The 6,169-nt window shown below is 35.5% G+C and overlaps 1 pseudogene; it reads left to right on the forward strand.

Annotated features, from left to right (window-relative positions):
- Positions 1-1,428: 1,428 nt before the first annotated feature.
- Positions 1,429-4,511, forward strand: LOC120187218 (annotated as a pseudogene).
- The last annotated feature ends 1,658 nt before the right edge of the window (positions 4,512-6,169 follow it).

The following is a 6,169-nucleotide window of genomic DNA, read 5'->3' on the forward strand; positions in this document are numbered from 1 at the left end:
CTCTTGCCTTAACCTCTTGGACTTTAAACATGCAAGAAAATGCACTCAAATCTTCAAAGACTTTTTTGAACTTAAAATTTTGGATTAATTATCATGAATGATTAAAGGATGCTCCTTTCATTTATCCATGCTTAAACCCCATCTTGACACTTCAGAAACCTTTAAAGGCGGTATCTTTACTCGAGAGAAATAAAGATCGTGTAAAGATGAGAAAAAGGCGGTGTCATTACTCGATGAAAAATATGAGAAAAAAGAATGGGAACGATGGAATAGGATTAACATCCCACAAAGGGAATGGAAACGGGCACAAGGGAAGACCATACGGGTTGATGCTGCTTTTGGCGATCGGCGTTTTGGTGCTGCACAAGCTCAGGGAAGGATGCATCTTTAACCTTCTCATCGAAGACAAGAATCGACAGCTCCTTCAATCTGCAAATTACTTCGGTCTGCACCACTTATATCATAGAATATATAATAATCTAGCATTCATTATTTATCACGTGCAAATCTATTGTAGCAACCATTTTTCCCTCAACAACCAAACCGCATAAGAATTGAGAAAAAAAACTTATTAACATAAAAAGTAATAAATATTGTAAGCACGATAAGTATCAGATTTAGCTAACTTGAGTTTAAAAAATAGTATAAAATTCCAATTCATTTCATGCCTTTTCTAGGGCTACCTCACAAATATATATATATATATATATATATATATATATATATATATTTCCAACAAAAAGACAAAAGGTTTTATTTTCCCAACAAACGTAGAACGAATGATGCGAAATCCAAATCACGCAGCTATTCAGCAGTAAACTAATTCACCTTCTGTTGCTTCAGTTTCAAGTAAAACTGTTGTTAGCAGACCAATTCAAAGATTCAAGCAGAGGCTATCCCACTATTTCTTGATAATTCTTCAACAATGTTAATGTTCACAGTAACATTGCCGCTCTCGTATCTGTCTTCGAAGTTTACAAATCGGCTAATCCCCAGCCGACAATGGTTTGGACCTCTTCTATTTTTAGATTAGAAAACTATTGAGATAAATTAGATATAGAATTTTTATTTAATGACCTGTTTGATGTTTTAGAAATGGTTTAAGGGGAAAACTAAATACTCACTATTTTAACGGAGATGATGATGGAGTGATATTTTGTTACAAATCGATATTAGTGACCATTTTTTTTATAAATGATAATGTTAGTGGCTTATTTATTATTTTTAAAATTTCATTCGAGAAAACAAAAACATAATCAAACATCAGTGATAGGTTACCCGAAAAGTGATAATAAATAAAAAAATTGAAGGCTATATTGATAAAAATAATAAAGTGATCGAAATGAAAATTTCACAAAATCAGATAGACTAAAATAGATATTAAGCTTTTTCTCCTAAGAAAAAGGTGAGAGAAAAGGACGAACAAAAATGGTTTTCTCTAGAAAGGATGGGAAAAATAGGGAAGCAGCTGGCTTAAACGAGTAGTTTAAAAAAGGTTTAATTTTATTTAAGTGTTTCTATTATTATAAAATTACTAATTATCCCTCATTTAAAAAAAGGGGAAGAAAAGTCACTTCTATTCAATTCTCTTTAACTAAATCTCTCATTCTAAAACTCACCAAGGATCCGGGAATGGAGAACAAGCCTCGTCATGACCCGAATCCGGATTCAACTCGACCCGAATAACCAGAGCTCGACCTCTACACCATACCAAGATACTGGAGTAAGTCCCTCGTTAATTACTTAATTAATTCCTCAAAACCCTAACCAAACAATCCTATTACTTTTTCTTCAACGTTTTGTACAGGTTGGTTTGCTTGGAACGATATTCACGAAACAGAGAGGCAAGCCTTGAAAGAATTCTTCGAAGGAAGCTCAATCTAAAGAATTCAGGGATTTCATCATCAACAAATACCGGGAAGACCCTTCTCGCTGCCTCACCTTTACCGAAATCCGTAAATCTCTCATCGGCGACGTCTCTTTGCTCCACAAGGCCTTCCTCTTCTTGGAAACCTGGGGTTTGATCAATTCCGTCGCCCCGCCTCCGCCCCACGAAGGTTCCGAGAGCGACGATAGGGTTCGGGTCGAAAACGGGGCTCCTAATGGAGTCCGGGTCGTGGCCAATCCCAATTCCTTGCGGCCGCTTCCGGTGCCGGTTGTTAAGGGGACGAACAGTGGTGATGGGGTTTAAGAGAGTGGAGTTAAGCTGCATCCCTTGGCTTCGTACTCTGATGTTTTTGGTGATTTGAAGAGGCTTCATTGTGGTAATTGTGGAGATAATTGTGATTCTGGGTACTATGAGTATAAAAAGGTAATTCCTTTTTTTCCTCCTTAAAAGATAAGTTGAAAGATGTTTTGCTTTTAAATTTTGTTTAAAATTGATTTTATCTCTGAATTATGCCGAAGAACAATGGTTTGCTTGTGTGGAATTTCTGCTTACAAGCTTTATCAGATTCATGTTTGATTTGGCATACCCTATGTAGTTTAGTTGGGTGCCAATGTGTGTATGTATGTATGTATGTTTATATGTGTAAATATATATCTCTATGTTTGTTGTTGTAATTACCTGCACAAAGCTGAAGCCATGTAGTCAGCTTGATTTTGCTGTGGTGTCGTGTGATACATGATTTATATCTGCAGGATAATTTTGTAGTTTGCGCTAAATGCTTCAAAAGTGGAAATTATGGGGAGGATAAATCTATGGATGATTTCAAGTTGAAAGATTGCAGTGAGAGGGGTGCGACCAATGGTGCTTTGTGGACTGAAGCGGAAACTCTTCTTTTGGATTCTGTTCTGAAACACAGGGATGACTGGGATCTTTTTGCTCAGAATGTTCAAACCAAGTCTAAACTTGATTGTATTACAAAGCTCATTGAGCTGCCTTTTGGTGAGTCTTTGATATATTCGGCCAAGGGAAGGGGCAATTCCAGCAGTATGAGTATGAATGTAAATGGCATAAAATCAGATCCTGTTCATTCATCCAAGCGTCAAAAGAATATTATAAATGAGGATCAAGGTTATGATGGCACAAATGAGATCGGAAATAATGGAAATTGTGAGAATCAAGATCCTCCTTTGAAAAAAAAACGCATTGCTTCCATTCCAGATGCTGGTAATTCTCTCATGAAGCAGGTAAGAGACTTCACTTCAGAAATTTGTACCACCATCTTACTAATACATGACGTCTTCATTTTATCTGATTTTTTGCTCTCCTCTTATATTCTAAGTTTATTGCATGTTTACAAGCATTCTTTAAAGATTTTAATTATACATTATTGATTGCTTTTCCTACAGGTTGTTCGCATCTCTACCATGGTTGAGCCACAAATTACTGATGCTGCAGCTGAAGCTGCAGTTGCGATGCTTTCCGATGAAATGTACTGTCCAAGGGAAATATTTGATGGTGATCAGATTGATTTTAACTAATGGGTCGCTATCCCCTACTTTAAGGTTGTCCAAAAGTTAATATTGTTATTCTTACTTTTCTTCCCCTTTGCACCTTAATTTACTGTTAGCTTTTGCATCATTCTGGTGTTTTGATGTGTACGATCTTTGATATGTTTTAGAGCTCATGATATCGAAGCATCGGAGATAAAGGAGAGTTCTAGTCCATCAGGTATATATACTTTTCAAATACAGTTCTGCAAACATCTTTTGGCTGTTTTGGTTGAAGAACCAGATTATGGGATCGAAAGTAGATGTTATTCATATTGCTGCATGCCCGCCTTTTCTTTATGCTATCTTCTCGGGTTTTCATACGAGTTGTCTCTCATCACTGAGCACATATACATCATATATTTAATATTTTCATTGTTCCGATTTCTGCTTTACTTTCGATGTTTTGCATGTTCATATTGGAGTTATATATTCCAAATCATCACTAGAATTTCTAAGAAAACACTCTTGCAGAATCTTAAGAGATACATACCAAGAAGGGTGATGTACCTTTACCATTGCGAATCAGAGCGGCAGTTGCAACAGGTCTCGGAGCAGCTGCTGCTCGTGCCAAATTGTTAGCCATGCAGGAAGAGAGGGAGATTGAGCATTTAGTCGCAACCATAATAGAAGCACAAGTCCGTCAAGCATACCGGTTCCATTTTCATTCTTCACTTAATGTTTATTCTGATGCTATTCTATTTATCCATAACACATGCCTAATATTCATCCTTAACTCGAATATAGTTAAAGAAGTTGCATTCTAATATAAGGCATTGCGATGATGCGGAGGTGCTAATGGAGAAGGAATATGCTGCAATCGAGGAACTCAAAGAGCACATCCTCGGAGAGCGGATTAATATCTTACAAATGACGTATAATACGGGTACGTCTAAATTGTTAGACCACAGTTCTGTGCAATAACAAACCAGCAACTTAAGTTAACGTGTTTTAGATCAATGTAGCGAAGCAATAGATGCCATTAACTTCGGAATTTAGGATTTTCAGTCTATGCTTTTGAGTATTATCGTTAAAACCTCGATTCAGTAACAATGTAGTTACATATCTTTTCTTTATTGTTGTTGGTAGGAATTAAGGGCAATTAAAAAACAGCATTTGTAACATTATTTAAGGTGTTTAAACTTCATAATTTGGTGGTTTTCTATAAACTAGACTCCATGCCTACTTATAGTTATTTTGTAAAACTCCTCAGTGCCAACGTGAATAATAAAGGGTAAACTACACGGGTGATCACCGATTTTGAAAAAGTTATGTTATGATCACTTTTGTTTTTGACTTGTCTTATGATACATGCACCACACGCCCTAAAGCTAAGGATGATGAATTTACTATACCACTTGGCCCTATCACATGAGGCCGGACAAAACTTCTTAAAGATAAGCTTCAAATCGCAGTTCAAACATTCATCCGTAAGGGTCTAATAGCAGCAGATTTGCAACAACTTTTTGAAGGGGATCCAGTTGTTATGCGGTCGACATGTCTTCTGGAGATACAACCGTCTATCTCTTATCTTTCCAACGGTTCTTGAATCGCATCAATCCGATATAGGGAACTCAAGATATGACCATTTTACTGAAGACGGTGCGTGCAGGAAATCCTATACGGGATTAATACGTTATTTTGTAAATATTACGAATTTTCAATATTTATATTGATTATTTGTAATATAATTTAATATAGGATGATTAATTATCTTTTAGGATCAGAATTATTATTAGGAATTAAGGTTGGGTTAAAACAATATTTTTAGTTATTATTATTTTATTAGGAATTAGAGTTAAAACATGTTTAGTTTATTAATATTTTATTCTTTAGTTATTTAGGACATTTAGAATTCAGCCCCTATATAAAGGAGGCTTCATTCAACTTTGTAAATAAGATTTCTTTGATTAATAATACAACGAGAGTTCGTTTTTACAAGTGCTGATTGTCTTGTGCCTTCGAAGTTTATTCTCCTTGAGTTCTTTCAAGTTCTTTTGAGGGAGATTAATCTTCACATTCCAATTTGCCTTTTCATCGCGACTAGGAGGGTTGGTTAGAACCATATTATCGTGTTTGCCTTTTCATTGCGACTAAGAGGGCTCGATAGGACATTATCCATCGATTTTTCACATATACATCCACGTCATAAATCATTTTTACCGTTCACCTTCATAAGAGAGATATTTTGATTTATTGGTTATCTTATTTTATTTACAATTCCTTTATCTTTTCTTTATCTTGTTTTAATCTTATTTCTTATCTTGTTTCCAGCACCAAAAAAAAAAAAACCCTAAAGAACCCTATCTATTGTCGCCACCTTCCCCATTCATCCCTTATTGTTCTTCATCGAGTCTTAGATCTTTTCTAGGTTTGATTCTTCAACAAGAGCAACGTTCATTAACCCGCCACCGCTTCCCTATCAATTGGTATCAGAGTTGGGCCAATTCTAGGAAAGAAGCAAGCAATCTTGTTTGTTCTTGCACACAACACTGTCAAGGTACCCTAACGGAGCTAGTTCAGAGAAGATTCATCGTTTTAGGTTATTTTTTATTTAATTTTAATTTAGATTCAAATCATTCTTGTTAGTTTGTTATATTTTTAAATAAAACAAAAAAAAACAAAAAAAGGCAAAAAAAACAAAAAAGCCAAAATTTCAAAAACCAAATTGCAAACGAAGGTATTTAGGGCTGATTTTCTCCAGATATCATATTCGTCTTAAGTTTAATCTCCA

This window comes from Hibiscus syriacus, unplaced genomic scaffold (assembly GCF_006381635.1).
Source record: "Hibiscus syriacus cultivar Baekdansim isolate YM2019G1 unplaced genomic scaffold, ASM638163v2 tig00113724_pilon, whole genome shotgun sequence".
Classification (NCBI taxonomy): Eukaryota; Viridiplantae; Streptophyta; class Magnoliopsida; order Malvales; family Malvaceae; genus Hibiscus; species Hibiscus syriacus.